Source organism: Pelophylax lessonae (assembly GCF_965119305.1).
Source record: "Pelophylax lessonae genome assembly, chromosome: 7".
Classification (NCBI taxonomy): domain Eukaryota; kingdom Metazoa; phylum Chordata; class Amphibia; order Anura; family Ranidae; genus Pelophylax; species Pelophylax lessonae.
The window spans coordinates 263,375,599-263,392,638 of record NC_138774.1 but is presented as its reverse complement, the minus strand read 5'-3'; the positions used below and the strand labels follow the sequence as shown (position 1 = coordinate 263,392,638).

At 44.0% G+C, this 17,040-nt stretch overlaps 1 protein-coding gene across 1 annotated transcript in view; it reads right to left on the bottom strand.

Annotated features, from left to right (window-relative positions):
• The window catches only part of PSMB7 (proteasome 20S subunit beta 7), a 118,830-nt gene that overhangs the window by 32,465 nt on the left and 69,325 nt on the right, over window positions 1–17,040 (bottom strand). The gene's annotated exons all lie outside the window — the stretch shown is intronic.

The window sequence follows — 17,040 nt, the reverse complement described above, 5'->3', positions numbered from 1 at the left end:
CTTGGTATGCCGTTTCTATACTGGAATTAAGGTGCCAAGCCCAACCCAAACCCCTGAAAAACAAACCCACACCATAATCCCCCCTCTACCAAATGATTTGGACCAGTGCACAAAGCAAGGTCCATAAAGACATAGATGAGCGAGTTTTGGGTGGAGGAACTTGACTGGCCTCAACCCGATAGACCACCTTTGGGATGAATTCAAGCAGAGACTGTGAGCCAGGCCTTCTCATTCAGTGCCTGATCTCACAAATGCACTTCTGGGAGAATGGTCAAGCAATCCTATAGACACACTCCTAAACATTGTGTACAGCCTTCCCAGAAAAGTTGAAGCAGTTATAGCTGCAAAGGGTGGCCCAACTCAATACTGAACCCTACGAACTTAGACTGGGATGCCAATAAATGTCATGTGCGTGTAAAGGCAGGCGTCCCAATACTTTTGACAATATAGTATATTGACAGCAGGGAAAATAATGATTTGATCCTCTGCCGATTTTGTATGTTTTGCCACTTACAAAGAAATGAAGGGTCTATCATTTTTTTACCATAGGTGTATTTTAAATGATAGAGACAGAACAACCAAAACTCCAGAAAATACACATAAAACAAATGCTATACATTAAGTTGCAGTTCAGGGAGTATAATAAGTATTTCATCCCCAACCAAAACATGACTTGGTGGAGAAAACCTTGTTGGCAAGCACAGAGATAAGACGTATCTTATCCAAGATTTTACAAAACATGGCCCAGTCCATTGGCCCCTCAATGCAGCAAAGTCGGCCTCTGTACCTTTAGCAGAGAAGCAGCCCCAAAGCATAATGTTTCCACCTCCATGCTTACCTGTAGGGATGGTGTTCTTAGGGAAATAGTCATCAAACACCTTCAACACGGTGAGTAAAGTTAATGTCAAAGATTAATTTTGGTCTCATCTGACCACAACACTTTCTCCCAATTCTTCACTGAACCATTTAGATGTTCATTAGCATGACTGTACATCTTGCCTTTTAGAAGAGGAGGACTTGCCGTGTTTGAAGAAAAATGCCGACTATGACCCCAAGAATACCATCCCTACAGTCAAGCACAGAGGTGGAAACATGCTTTGGGGCTGTTTCTCTGCTAAAGTACGACTTTGCTGCATTAAAGGGGGCAATGGTTGGCGCCATGTATTGTAAAATCTTGGATGAGAACCTTCTTTCCTCAGCCACACCACTGAAGATGGGTCATAGATGCGTCTCTCAGCACGAAAATGACCCAAAACGTACTGCCAAAAAGCAAAAAAGGAGTGGCTCAAGAAAGAGCACATTAAAGTGTTACTAAACCCACTGTTTAACTTAGTTGAATTACCCGCTGTATTGTGTAAAAAGGCTGTGGTATCCTGTATGCCCAGATCCTCCCTCTCCTGCACGGTCACTCTGGACAAGCCCAGATAAGACACAGTGGGTGTAGCCTGGCTGCACATGCTCAGTTTGGCCTCTATTGCTGGAGAGAAAGCTTCCTGGTATATATATTCAGGTCACATGATATTAACATCACAGGTGGGTGTTCATACAGATCCTAAATGACAGCCCCGTCCCTCCCTTCTCCTCCATGCCCAGTAACTAATAAAAGAACACAGTGGGTGGGATGTCACATCTTGATTGATGGATGATCTGCCTCCCATAAAAGTACGAGGACACAGGCTGTAGTGGATTTCAAGAGGCAGTGCAATCTTCCTACATGAGCACGATACTCGGGCGGACCCTGCAGAGTATCACGTGACCACGGTATATAGATCAGCTAACAAGGTATATAGCTGCAGTACTTTAATGTAAAAAGATTATTTATAAGCTGTGGGCAGTGCGGGGGGGGGGGGGGGGGCTAATGAACATTTTTTTTATATTACTGGGTTTAGAAAAAATTGAAGACCATTTTCCACACTATATCTAACTGTGAAATAAAACATGCTGTAGATAAACTTCAGAATGGTTATGTCAGAAGTTTTAGCTTTTGTCATCTCCACTAGCAGTCTGTTTTTGACGAGCTGCCTGATTCAAAAGCCCACTGAGCTACAGCATCTGCCTAAAGACTCCATAAGTTTTTATGCTTCTGCTTTTATGCATTCAGTGGAGGTAAGGCAAGATTTAAGTGAAAACCTGCTTGCTGTAACTAAAATGTTTTTTTCACTATTACAGCTGCAAGAAAAAGTATGTGAACCCTTTGGAATGATATGGATTTCTGCACAAATTGGTCATAAAATGTGATCGGATCATAATCCAAGTCACAACAATAGACAATCACAGTCTGCTTAAACTAATAACACACAAAGAATGAAATGTTGCCATGTTTTTATTGAACACACCATGTAAACATTCACAGTGCAGGTGGAAAAAGTATGTGAACCTCTAGAGCAGGGGTGTCAAACTCCCATTTCATCGCGGGCTGCATCAGCATTATGGTTGCCCCCAAAGGGCCGGTTATATATCTGTAGGATTAGATGTCCAGAGCACCCCTTGTCCTGGGGGGGGGGGGGGGGGGGCAAAGAGGAGCCTTTCTACAGCTGTACAGAGGAGTGCAGGATTTGGCAAAGGAGTTCTGTCCTCTCTGCTGTCGACTACAGAGACAAGGTGGGGGCAGAGACAAGGGGGGTGCCGCAGCTGCAGGAGAGGTGCGAGGGCCACATGAAATGGCCTGGGGGGCCGCATTCAGCCAGCAGGCATTGTGTTTGACACCTGTGCCCTAGAGTAATGACATCTCTAAGAGCTAATTGGAGTGAGATGTCAGCCAACTGGAGTCCAATCAATGAGATGAGATTGGAGGTGTTGGTTACAGCTGCCCTGCCCTATAAAAAAACACACACACCAGTTCTGGGTTACATAGTTACATAGTTAGTGAGGTTGAAAAAAGACACAAGTCCATCCAGTTCAACCCATGATGCGTGTGTGTTTGCTTTTAACCGTACATTGTGTACCCCTGTATGTTGTGGTCTTTAAGGTGTACATCTAATAGTTTTTTGAAACTATCTATGCTCCCCGCTGATACGACTGCTTGTGGAAGAGAATTCCACATCCTTACCGCTCTTACAGTGAAGAACCCCTTACGCACTTTAAGGTTAAACCGCCTTTCCTCAAGTTTTAGTGAGTGGCCACGTGTCTTATTGTATTCCCTTTCTCTGAATAGTTTGTTCCTTATGCTAGGGTCGCCAGTACAGTATTTGTACATTGATATCATATCCCCCCTCAATCGTCTCTTCTCCAGAGAGAATAGGTTCAGTGCTTGTAGTCTTTCCTCATAGCCGATGTCCTCCATTCCCCTAATTATTTTTGTTGCCCTCCTCTGGACTTTCTCCAGTTCCAGCACATCCTTCCTGCGGACCGGTGCCCAGAACTGGACAGCATACTCCAGATGTGGCCGGACCAGAGTCTTGTAGAGCGGGAGAATAATCTCTTTATTTCTGGAGTGAATCCCCTTTTTTATACATCCCAGTATTCTGTTGGCTTTGCTTGCGGCGGCTTGGCATTGCATGCCACTGCCAAGCCTGTTGTCTACCAGTACCCCCAAGTCCTTTTCCATCCTAGACTCACCCAGAGGTTCACCCCCTAGTGAATAGCTTGCTTTCTGGTTTCTGGCACCCAAGTGCATTACTTTACATTTTTCTACATTAAACCTCATCTGCCATGTGGTTGCCCACCCCGTTATTTTGTTCAGGTCTGCTTGCAAGATTTCCACATCCTGCATAGAAGATATTGGCATGCCTAATTTAGTATCATCTGCAAATACTGAGATGCTTTTCACAAGAAGCATTGCCTGATGTGAATGATGCCTCGCACAAAAGAGCTCTCAGAAGACCTACGATTAAGAATTGTCGACTTGCATAAAGCTGGAAAGGGTTATAAAAGTATCTCAAAAAGCCTTGCTGTTCATCAGTCCACGGTAAGACAAATTGTCTATAAATGATATGGATTTTGGAAATCCAAATCATTCCAAAGGGTTCACATACTTTTTCTTGCAGCTGGTGAGTTTGCACTATCAAAGCAACAATTCAGCAAATAGCAAATGTCAAATATGGACCTCTAAGTTTTGAATACTTTTTTTTCTAGTCACTTATTTTAAAACAGACCAGAGGGGAACTGATGCCCAGACAAGGAAAAGAACCTCCCAGTTTCCACCTAGCGGTCAGCAACCGTACTAAATTATTGAACAGCCTGTACCATATGAATGTATCAGCTTTACAATAAAACTTACAGACATCTGTAACTATAGCTATGTGTTGGCCCTCTGGCAGCTAAGAAGTTAAGTGTGGTTTGTTGATGTAAATTTTGCTGGATGTGCACTCAAATTCCCCAAACTCTCCCTCGGTCATGGATAGAATAAATAACACCACCTATTATAGACTCTCATTGCCCACCGTATGTAGAACAAGCTGTCGCCCGGTACATGGTTAAAACCTGCCCTGGCTTTAGCGGTGATGTATGAGCCTCTGTAAGGGTAATGATCCTAAACCGCAGCGATATCCTCTAACAGCAGTATCTGTCACATTCATTGGGATTACCACGCTCATTGATTTGTGTCTGTAAATCTGCCGTCCCTACCCTTTAAATTTGATCTCTAATTGGGCCTCCTTAAATGGTTCAGACCAGGCTAGTCTGTATATCCTCAGAGCGCTGTCACAGGCAGCGTCTCTCCTCCCATTATACATTCTGCAGATTTGATGGAATCAGCAGGACTCCTCATTTGAAACAGTTTAATCGCCTCCTCTATCCTCGCGTTAAACCATTGAGGTGGTCAAGCGATGCACACAAATCATCCTAAATGGAAAATATAGCTCTCTCTGTGACCCAGCTAAATAGATAGAGCTATGCAAAACAAGTTAAAAAGTAATAAATGCCAGAGGGATCTTTTAATTGGAATAAAAAATTAGACACAACTTTATTTTCTTCCCTATGCAGCTGCATTCCAGCACTTTGCAAGTGTGTCTGAACATTTTTTTTTGTGCATTTTTCTTTACTAAAGGATTAGAAAGAAAAGCTGAAAAAGCTTGATAGTACTGAATTGCTTACAGGTAAAAATGTATTTATTTTGTTGCAGAAGGAAGGATGTGTGTACAACCTTCATTCTGGCATTCACCTGTGCAATCCTGAACATTCACATTTGTATATTCTACTAAAAGATTACTAAGACAACAATATCACAGTACCTACTTGGAAGGAGAGATCCTCAAGACAAATAAAAAAAAAAATTAACCAGATATTTTATATCATACACTGAACAAAATTATAAACACAACATTTTTCATGAATTGAACTCAAAGATCTAAAGACTTTATATGTACACAAAAGGCCTATTTCTCTCAAATATTGTTCTGAAATCTGTCTAATTCTGTGTTAGTGAGCACTTCTCCTTTGCCGAGATAATCCATCCACTTCACAGGTGTGACATATCAAGATGCTGATTAGACAGCATGATTATTGCACAGGTGCAATAGGTGAGTGGACATACTGGGTGCCTTTGCTGTAATACTATCAGCTGGGCTTCCATTATGCCCCCAATTACCTTTCAGGAGGGATGGGCCACCTCCAGGCTCACCTGCCCCCCATCTATCCATTAGCTTGCATGTGCTCCCACTGTGGAGACTCTTTAAAATTCATTAGAGTTAGGACTGCAGGTAACAGGGAGCCTTGACGTGGCCCTGCAGCTTTCACATGCGTTTGCAAATGTGTGCTAACTAAACCCCTGTATTGACGCAAACTGTTAGACAGGCCAATTTGGTTGGTAAGCAGACTGTTTGGCAAATTGAACTGGGAATTTTATCTTTGTTTCAGGTGCGTTGCCCTTCCATGTGTTCTTTGCTATGAAGGCCAGTTATAGGTGGGGGCAGAGGCCATTTTCTTTGTTATTGCACAGGTGTGCCTTAGGCTGGCCACAATAAAAGGCCACTCTAAAATGTGCAGTTTTACTGTATTGGGGGGTCCAGGCTTGTCCAAAAACCAGTCGGTATCTGGTATGACTCCCGCAGTGCAACACATCTCCTTCGCATAGAGTTGATCAGGTTGTTGATTGTGGCCTGTGGAATGTTAGTCCACTCCTCTTCAGAATAAAAGACCACTCAAGAATGTGCAGTTTTATCACGCAGCAATGGAACGTGCAATTGGCATGCTGACTGCAGGAATGTCCACCAGAGCTGTTGCCTGTGAATTGAATGTTCATTTCTCTACCATAAGCCGTCTCCAAAGGCATTTCAGAGAGTCTGGCATTACATCCAACCAGCCTCACAACCACATACCACATGTAACCACATCCAGACCAGGACTTCCACATCCAGCATCTTCAACTCCAAGATTGTCTGGGACCAGCCACCTGGACAGCTGCTGCAACAATCAGTCATCCTCATCAGGGTTTTGACCTGACTACAGTTTGTTGTCGTAATCGACTTGAGTGGGCAAATGCTTATATTCTATGGCGTCTGGCACTTTGGAGAGGTGTTCTCTTCACGGATGAATCCTGGGTTTTCACTGTACAGGGCAGATGGCAGACAGCGTGTATGGCGTCGTGTGGGTGAGCAGTTTGCTGATGTCAACGTTGTGGATCGATTGGCCCATGGTGGCAGTGGGGTTATGGTTTGAGCAAGCGTATGTTATGGACAACGAACACAGGTGAATTTTATTGATGCCATTCTGAATGTACAGAGATACCGTGACGAGATCCGGAGACCCATTGTTGTGCCATTCATCCACCACCATCACCTCATGTTGCAGCATGATAATGCACTGCCCCATGTTGCAAGGATCTGTACACAATTCCTGGAAGCTGAAAACATCCCAGTTCTTGCATGGCCAGCATACCCAGTTCTTGCATGGCCAGCATACTCACCAGACATGTCACCCATTGAGCATGTTTGGGATGCTCTGGATTGGCGTATATATGACAGCGTGTTCCAGGTCCTGCCAATATCCAGCAATGTCGCACAGCCATTGAAGAGGAGTGGACCAACATTCCACAGGCCCCAATCAACAACCTGATTAACTCTATGCGAAGGAGATGTGTGGCACTGCGTGAGGAAAATGGCTGTCACACCAGATACGGACTGGTTTTTGGACCCCCCAATACAGTAAAACTGCACATTTTAGAGCGGCCTTTATTGTGGCCAGCCTAAGGCACACCTGTGCAATAATCACGCTGTCTAATCAGCATCTTGATATGCCACACCTGTGAGGTGGATGGATTAACTCGGCAAAGGAGAAGTGCTCACTAACACAGATTCAGACAAATTTGTGAACAATATTTGATAGGCCTTGCGTGTACATAGAAAGTCTTAGATCTTTAAAGTTCAGCTCATGAAAAATGGGGGCAAAAACAAAAAGTATTGCGTTTATAATTTTGTTCAGTGTATTTACCATACGGCTAAATTTTGCCACAGAAAAGCAATCGTTCCAAGAATGACAGGTGGTAAGATATCTGGCCGTCTTCACATAAGCACTTGGACCTGCTATGGTCTTTGCAGAACAGTGACAGTTTAGAAAAAAACATTACTTTTACTACTTTTACTATTACTACTTTTTTCCTTTACTGCATAGCAAAGGAGAAAAAAAATTGGGCCCACTTAAGTTGCAAAATCTTCTTGAGCAGCAATAAGCAACTGCCAAAGACACTCATTATCAGCCCTTAGGAGAGGAATGACCCAATAACAACAAGAGGCTCAAAATTGGGTGTGTTGGTTTGTATCAGGCAGTTTTCTTTTGGCCCTACACAGAATTTAGAATAAGACAGGGCAACTTAGAATGGCTAAGTAACCCGTTTCTCAACAATTACAACTCGTTTTTCCTATTGTTGACAATGCATGCCTGCGATTTGTCTGGATAACCACCTGCATGTTGGAATGCAAACTAAGGCAGGTAATACAAAAAGCAAATTGCTGTGGTTGCAGGAAAGAAATTTGCTTGATTCCTAGCCATACATGGTTTGAATGGAACTGGCAGAGATTTGAACAGTCTACAGCTGTCTTCCGATTTAATCTTTGATATGGACCATACATAAAGAGCTTTGTTTAAAAATGTGATCTTCACACTTTAAAAAGACCATGCCATCAACTTAAACACTGCAAGTAAAAAGGAGCGGTTCACGCATGCTCCGAAACCGGTTGCCCCCCCCCCCCGTCGTCACGCTCGTGCGGCCCTCCAGTGAGGTATGCGATTCACCACTGCCTCGATCTGACTAAGTCCCCTGATTGGTTCTCCCTTAGCGTCATCACCCGGCTGCTGGCCAGCCTCAGGGACGGAAACACCGTGGACCCGTAAGGAAGCCGAGCTACGAAGATAGACGCTTACACCTCCATGTAAGTTTTATAATCTATGTCAATTAAATTTACATCTGCTACAATTTCTCTCTTTTCTGCATATTTGAATATACATTGATTGTGAAACAAATTTCCATGACTTTTCCAAAACTTTTTGGGCTAAATTTTCGAAAACTTTTCCAGGCCTGGAAATTGCCATTTTAAAATTCCATGACTTTTCCAGGTTTTTCATAACCGTACGAACCCTGTATCCAACTCTTGCTTTGTTTACATGACTAGGGAATGGAAGGAATCCCTTTAACCACTTTACTACCAGTCACGTAACCTCTACGTCGGCTGACTTTGAGTGGTTATACCGGGATGATGCCTCTAGCTAGAGGCATCATCCCGGTACCGTTGTTTGAAGCCGACGGTCGGCTTTCCGTCGGTAACGATCGATGCGGCTCGGGAGCCGCTCGATCGTTACCCGGGGGGCGGGAGGGGACGTCCCCCCCCTCCCGCGGCTTTGCTCGGGGCTACCGTCCCACCGGGAGCCCCGAGCACCCAGCCGGCACGTCCGCCGGCTGGATGGAGTCCCGATGAATGCCGGAAACGGCATCGATCGGGTCTCCGATGACGTAACCCGGAGGCGGCGTCCATGACGTCACTTCCGGGTTACTGTGCTGCAAAAGGCGGCAGATTTGAAAAACGGCTGTATGCAAAAATGCCGTTTTCGGCGTTTTGCATACAGGGAAGTGTAGTGGAGGGGTCTAGGGTCTTTTAGACCCTCGATCCCTCCATAAAGTGTACCTGTCACTACATATTGGTGTCACCAGGGATGTTTACATTGCTTGTGACAGCAATAAAAGTGATCAGATTTTTTTTTTTTTTAAAAACCTGTAATAAAGTTTAAAAAAAAAGAAAAAATAAATAGGAAAAAAAAAAAAAAAAAAATTTAGCCGTCCCCGTCACCGTTAGCTCGCGCACAAAAAAAAACGTATACGCAAGTCGAGCCGCAAATGAAATCGCTGTTCAAACCACACATGTGAGGTATCGCCGCGATCGCCAGAGCGTGGGCAATAATTAAAAAAAAAGAGCTACACTCTAACTCTAAACTGGTAACCGTTAAATAAATTTAAAGCGTCGCAGATTGAGATCTCTATTGACCGTAGTTTGTCGCCATCCCACGGGGGGGCGCAATTTTAAACCGTAACATGTTTGGTATCTATTTACTCGGCGTGACATCATCTTTCACAATATACAAAAAAAATGGGCTAACTTTACTGTTTAGTATTTTTTAAATGCAGTGAAATGTGATTTTTCAAATTTTTTCCAAAAAAATGGCGTTTTAAAGACCGCTGCGCAAATACCGCGTGACAAAAAATTTTGCAATGACCGACATTTTATTCTCCAGAGTCTTTGCTAAAAAAATATATATAATGTTTGGGGGTTCTAAGTAGTTTTCTAGGAAAAAATACTGGTTTTAACTTGTGAACAAAAAGTGTCCGAAATAGGGCTGGGGCTAAAGTGGTTAAATAGATGCGTAATTTTGACCATTGAAATCCCAGTATTTACTGCAAGTGAGAAATTGCCCTAAGTTGTCTTCTTTACCTTAAGCTGGCCATATAATGTACGTTTCTATTCAATTCCCATTAGATTTACCTTCAACTACGTTGTGCAAGGGCTTGCCTGATTGCATACAAGTTTAAAGTGTTTAGGTGTGATCTCATATGGATTTGGTAAATCGAAATGAAAATTGTACAAGAAAATGTAATAATGCATGCCCAGCCAAAGCTACTGGAAATGATGCTGTGGATCAACACTCAGTAGAACTCACGAGATGTCAACTAAGCCTGAAAGAAGGGGTCTTTATAGAGACATCAGGGGGTCTCAACAGACATCTGGTGCCACTTCTGTCTTCAGCCAGTGCAGATTATAGACAGCACTAAATCCGTAGATTTCCTGGCTGGTGCCTCCAGAATACGTAGTAATGCGTTTCATACACTTATCTAGCAATATCTTCAGCAAACTTACTATAAACAATAAGTCACTACCTTTTTACCAGCTGTTCCAAAGCAGCATGTGACTGTTACCCTTCCCTTTATATATGGGGACGGAGTCATCTTGTTCTCTGCTATTGAGCCCAGTATACATGGGTGTGAGGGTGGAGCCTTTTTGTGCTTGGCAAATGAGCCCCGTATACGCGAGTTGTTAAGGAGTTTTTTTAGGGGGTTGCGGGGCAGGGCCTTTTTGTGGTGCAATATAGTAGTGTCAGCCTGTTCTATCACTGGCTGACTTGGAAACTCCAGGCATGTGGTGCTTTTGCACAACTTCCAAAATGTTCCCTTTGAGAGCAGAACTGCACAAGGCTATCAATGCTACCACAGGTCTGAACTTGTGGATAGAGTTGACAGGATAAAGAAGTAAGCAGGGCCAAAGGAAAGAACACTGTCGGTATCTTATAGGTATTTGTGCATCTTTGACCATAAAAAATGTCATAGTTACATAGTTAGTGAGGTTGAAAAAAGACATCAGTCCATCCAGTTCAACCTATGATGTGTGTGTGTGTTTGCTGTTAACCGTACATTGTATACCCCTGTATGTTGTGGTCTTTGAGGTGCCCATCTAATAGTTTTTTTAAACTATCAATGCTCCCTGCTGATACGACTGTTTGCGGAAGAGAATTCCACATCCTTACCGCTCTTAGAGTGAAGAACCCCCTGCGTATTTTAACCATTAATATAGAGAGAATACCTCTTATTAATAAATGAAATATAGCGTTTCAACATTTATATACACCTTCGAGTGAAATCCCAAAGTACCCATAGGTGAGCACTCTCAGGTTCAATCAATGCTGAACAGAACTTCAGTGGTCTCCCACCACACCTATCTCCAATAATAGAGGTCCTAGGCTCCCAGAACATCAAGCTGAGCACTTGGATCAGGAAGAGGTTGGGGTATTTAAAAATTAGGTGATCGGGTGGCATTACAGTTTCTAGTTAACAAATAGAAACTGTTGGCAAATTTTGAAACAAACGCAATTTTACCCCTTTGGATTTCATGAGACAGTATATGTCCTTGTCAAAATGGTTTATTACAAACCATCTTACCGGGGAATGAAACGGTTTGAAACCATGTGAACTCTGCTCAGCAGCCTTCACATAAAAACTGGCAAAGTAACTTAAAGTGGATTTCCGGCCTCAAATACCTTTTTTAACTAAAAATACCCCTATGATACTAATCCATCGCCCTTTACAGAACCGCTATTCTCATACTTACAAGGTGTACAGTATTGAATTTTAGTCAAAATCTTACTTTTAAAAACACTGTCTGGCCGCGGCCATCTTGGATGTGGGCATCTGAAGCCGCAGTGTAATCTGCTGTGTCCTTCTTCCTGATTCCAGGGAGTGTTCTGGGAGTTCGTCCTGATTCCAGCCTCCTGGGAGTGATGACAAACAGCTCCCAGGATGCAATGCAAAGGCGGAAGTGATGTCGGTGGCCGTGGCCACAGAGGGGGGAGAAGGAGGAAGTGCAATCAAAAATGCCCTGCAAATAAGGTAAGGGACCCCTGAAAAAAATTGAAAATGCCCAATTGTTGATCAGCATAGCGAGCACTCTAGGAATCGCTAAAGTTGCAAAATAGGCCGGAACTCCGCTTTAATTGTGTGTTTTCAAAGAAATACATCCATCCTTCACAAAGAGCCGGTCCCTCACAGTTCGGTAGTAAATCAGTGAGCAAATCTCTTGCTGAGTCGGAACTGAAGGGGATGGATGTCAACGTTTCGACATCCATGGCCGTTCAGTGAGTGCCCAAATTCTAACAGCGGACCAGTGATAGCTCTGTAAGTGGCTGGATGTAAACGGACTTGTGGACCATTGAGTTCAAATAGTCACCTTAAGGTGCGGAAAAATTGAAAAAGTTTTTCTTTTTCTTTCGGACTTGGAATGATTCGGAGGCAAGTTTGCTTACATCTGGCTACCCATGGAACTTCTAATCAGGAGTGACAGACAAGCGGGACCTGATCGGAATGCTCGTGTGAAAGGGCCCTTAATATTACAAACACCACTTACATTTAATGTGACCCACATGCTTTATTCGTTGCAGAAAGTGGAAAAGTTTTTTTTTTTTTTTAATCATCTAACAGTTGTCAATGGTGGCTGGCAAAGAAAACATAATTCACACCAGCTTCTAATCATCTTAAAACAAGTTGGGCACAAATTATTCTGGCATTCTAGTTTGGGAGATTGGCTTATTTGCATATTGACAGCCATGCCAGCATCAGAAACTGCACTCCAGAAAGGTTGACACAAAGCAAATTATTTTTAAACAAACCATAAGCCACATGTATTTGCCTGAACTTAGAACCTTCTGAAAGAACAAGTTTAGAGAAAATCTAGCAGGGAGCCACCTTATAGAGCTGAAAATGTTTTATGCAGTAAAAAGCACTTTATACAAACAACATCACAGTGTATGCATCTCTAAACACAAGCCGATCTGCTCTGATAGAACACAGTGCTAAGGCTATATGGGCAATTAGCAAGAGAGATTACAAAGCATAGACACAGGCTGTGCGGAGATGGCTGTTAGTGTAAAGCTCCCCAAGAACAAGTTTCTTTTAATATGGCCATCTATCTACAGGTATTTCCCAACTCCAGAAATCAGCACTAAAGCAGGCCCATAAAGGGATCTTTTCTTGATCAGTCACTGCCTGAACTGGTTGATTTTCAATCCATCTCTGGCCAGTTTAACCCAAGTTGAACATCCCTAGGCAGTTGCTATTCTTCCAAAAAATAGTGTTGGTATCATGGGTACATAAACATCATGCTTATTTGAGTGGTACCTGTCTTTGCATCATTTGAAGGTTGACAATTTTGACTATGGTCACATGTGTGCCTACACTTTGGGCACAAATGACATTGGCTAACCATTCCAGGAGAGAGAAGAAAAACACTTCAAACAGGACGCAAGGTATTTTGGTAGACCTTAATGGACTCTACTGTTGGGAGTACATACCAGGTTTGGTTTGCAGTGCTAGGGCTTAGTGTATTATGTAGTGAAAGCACATACTGGGGATAATGTTACTTCCCCACGATGTCAACGCTGGTTCTATGCCGTGGTTCAGACTGTTCAATAGACTCTGGTCCGGCCACATCTGGAGTATGCTGTCCAGTTCTGGGCACCGGTCCTCAGGAAGGATGTGCTGGAACTGGAGAGAGTCCAGAGAAGGGCAACAAAAATAATTAGGGGAATGGAGGACATCAGCTATGAGGAAAGACTACAAGCACTGAACTTATTCTCTCTGGAGAAGAGACGATTGAGGGAGGATATGATATCAATGTACAAATACTGTACTGGTGATGACCCTAGAATAGGGAACAAACTACAATAAGACATGTGGCCACTCACTAAAACTAGAGGAAAAACGGTATAACCTTAAAACACGTAAAGGGTTCCTTACTGTCAGAGCAGTAAGGATGTGGAATTCTCTTCCACAAGCAGTGGTATCAACATGTAAACATCCCTTGTGACACCAATATGCAGTGACAGGTACTCTTTATGGAGGGATCGAGGGTCTAAAAGACCCTCGACCCCTCCACTAAACTTCCATGTATGCAAAACGCTGAAAACTGCGTTTTTGCATACAGCCGTTTTTTAAATTTGCAGCCTTTTGCAGCACAGTAACCCGGAAGTGACGTCATGGACGCCGCCTCCGTGCTACGTCATCAGAGACCCGATCAAAGCAGTTTCCGGCTTTGATCGGGACTCCATCCAGTCGGCGGAGCCCCGAGCAAAGTCACGGAAGGCGGCGGGAGGGGGGGGGGTTGGGTTTAACGTCCCCTCCCGCTCACCCGGGTAACGATCGAGCGGCTCCCGAGCAACGGTCATTACCGACGGAAAGCCGACAGTCGGCTGTAAACCACGGTACCGGGATGGTGCCTCTAGCTAGAGGCATCATCCCGGTATAACACCGCAAAGTTTACCGACCTATATATACGTTCGTATGCGGTAAGTGGTTAAAGACCACAACATACAGGGGTATACAATGTACGGTTAACAGCAAACACACACATCATGGGTTGAACGGGATGGACTGTCTTTTTTCAACCTCACTAATTATGTAACCTTAACTGGAGGGAGGAGCCCTCGTGGTCTCATAACGTAATGTACCCACACAAACTACAATACAATGTACCATCACACACTTAGGGGGGCTAGCACACTGGATTTGCAAAAGCAGTCTGTGCAGGCTTAGAGGTGGCATTCTAGATGATAATCATTGCTAAACCTTGTATTAGGGACGGTAGTTGTACACATTATGACAATACCAGCCAAACGTCTACATCTTGCTTTTGCAGATCTTTACTGTGTCATCTGCAAGACCTGATGGGCAGCTCAAAGGTCAACTGAAGGATTGCGCACAGCAGGCTTATTGAAAGAAGCAGCTTAGCATTGTCCGTCTGAAACAGGAAATTATGTTACTGGTCAGATCTTCAGGTTTGTGACAGATTCTCACTACATTTTTTGCATAAGAAAACTGTTGTTTCAGTACACTGTAGGATACCAAGGGGCACAGCGATGTAAACCTACATATTGGTATAATAATTGGCTTCCTTTAACCATTTTAGTGCCACCACAATATTACAGCTCAGAAGTATTACTCAGGGCTGCTAATTGTTTACATATTGTAGATCCTAGAGGCTCTGTGACAGCCACCAATTACTTCAATAAGGTGGAGGTGGGAATGACACCAACCCCTGCCCCCAAATCATAGGCTCACCTATTTCTTTTGGGAGCCTGAGACATCCATTGTAAGAATGGTGAGCATAGGAGTAGACCAGAAACACTATTACGTATCCCAATCTGTTTTGCATGCAATTTTAAGTCTTAACATATTTGATATCTATTTACTTGACTAACTTTTCTACACTGAACAAAATTATAAATGCAACATTTTTGTTTTTGCCTCCATTTTTCATGAGCTGAACGCAAAGATCTAAGACTTTTTCTATGTACACAAAAGGCCTATTTCTCAAATATTGTTCACAAATCTGTCTAACTCTGTGTTAGTGAGCAATTCTCCTTTTCCGAGATAATCCATCCACCTCACAGGTGTGGCATATCAAGATGCTGATTAGACAGCATGATTATTGCACAGGTGTGCCTTAGGCTGGCCAAAATAAAAGGCCACTCTAAAATGTGCAGTTTTGTCACACAGCACAATGCCACAGATGTCACAAGTTTTGAGGGAGTATGCAATTGGCATGCTGACTGCAGGAATGTCCACCAGAGCTGTTGCCTGTGAATTGAATGTTCATTTCTCTACCATAAGCCGTCTCCAAAAGGTGTTTCAGAGAATTTGGCAGTACATCCAACCGGCCTCACAACCGCAGACTGCGTGCCAACACCAGCCCAAGACCTCCACATCCAGCATCTTCACCTCCAAGATCTCGGAGACCAACCACCTGGACAGCTGCTACCACAATTGGTTTACATAACCAAAGAATTTCTGCACAAACTGTCAGAAACAGTCTCAGGGAAGCTCATCTGCATGCTCGTCATCCTCATTGGGGTCTCGACCTGACTGCAGTTTGTCATCGTAACTGACTTGAGTGGGCAAATGCTCACATTGGATGGCGTCTGGCACTTTGGAGAGGTTCTCTTCACGGATGAATCCTGGTTTTCACTGTACAGGGCAGATGGCAGACAGCGTGTATGGCGTCATGTGGGTGAGCGTTTTGCTGATGTCAACGTTGTGGATCGAGTGGCCCATGGTGGCGGTGGGATTATGGTATGGGCAGGCATGTTCTGGATAACGAACACAGATGCATTTTATTGATGGCATTTTGAATGCACAGAGATACCGTGACGAGACCCATTGTTGCCATTCATCCACAACCATCACCTCATGTTACAGCATGATAATACACTGCCCCATGTTGCAAGGATCTGTAAACAAATCCTGGAAACTGAGTTCTTGCATGGCAAGCACACTCACCGGACATGTCACCCATTGAGCATGTTGGGGATGCTCTGGATCTGCGTATATGACACCTTTTCCAGGTCCTGCCAATATTCAGCAACTTCACACAGCCAATGAAGAGGAGTGGACCAACATTCCCCAGGCCACAATCAACAACCTGATCAACTCTATGCGAAGGAGATGTGTTGCACTGCGTGAGGCAAATATGGGTCATACCAGATACTGACTAGTTTTTGGACCCCCCCCAAAATACAGTAAAACTGCACATTTTAGAGTGGCCTTTATTGTGGCCAGCCTAAGGCACACCTGTGCAATAATCATGCTGTCTAATCAGCATCTTGATATGCCACACCTGTGAGGTGGATGGATTATCTTGGCAAAGAAGTGCTCAATAACACAGATTTAGGCCCCTTTCACACTGGCGATCCGATCCACCAGTCAGTTTTTCAGGCAGACCTGATCGGATGCTCCATGCATCCCTATGGGGCAGCGGGTGTCAGCGGAGACATCTCCGTTGACACCTGCTACTATCCGATTCCTATCCTGTCCGTGAGATCTGAACGGATGGAAACCCCATTTTCCATCCGTCTGGAGGATCGGATGAGATGAGAACAGACAGGCGGTCCGTTCTCATCCGATCTCCCCATAGAGGACAGCGGGGATCTCACAGCTCCGTCTATGCACACAGAGCGGAGACAGAGCTGTCATCCTCCGGCTCAGCGGGGATCGGTGTATCGATCCCTGGCTGAGCAGAACGGGCTCCGTCAGGTGCACCGCCTGTGGGAAAGAGCCCTTAGCCAGATTTGAGAACA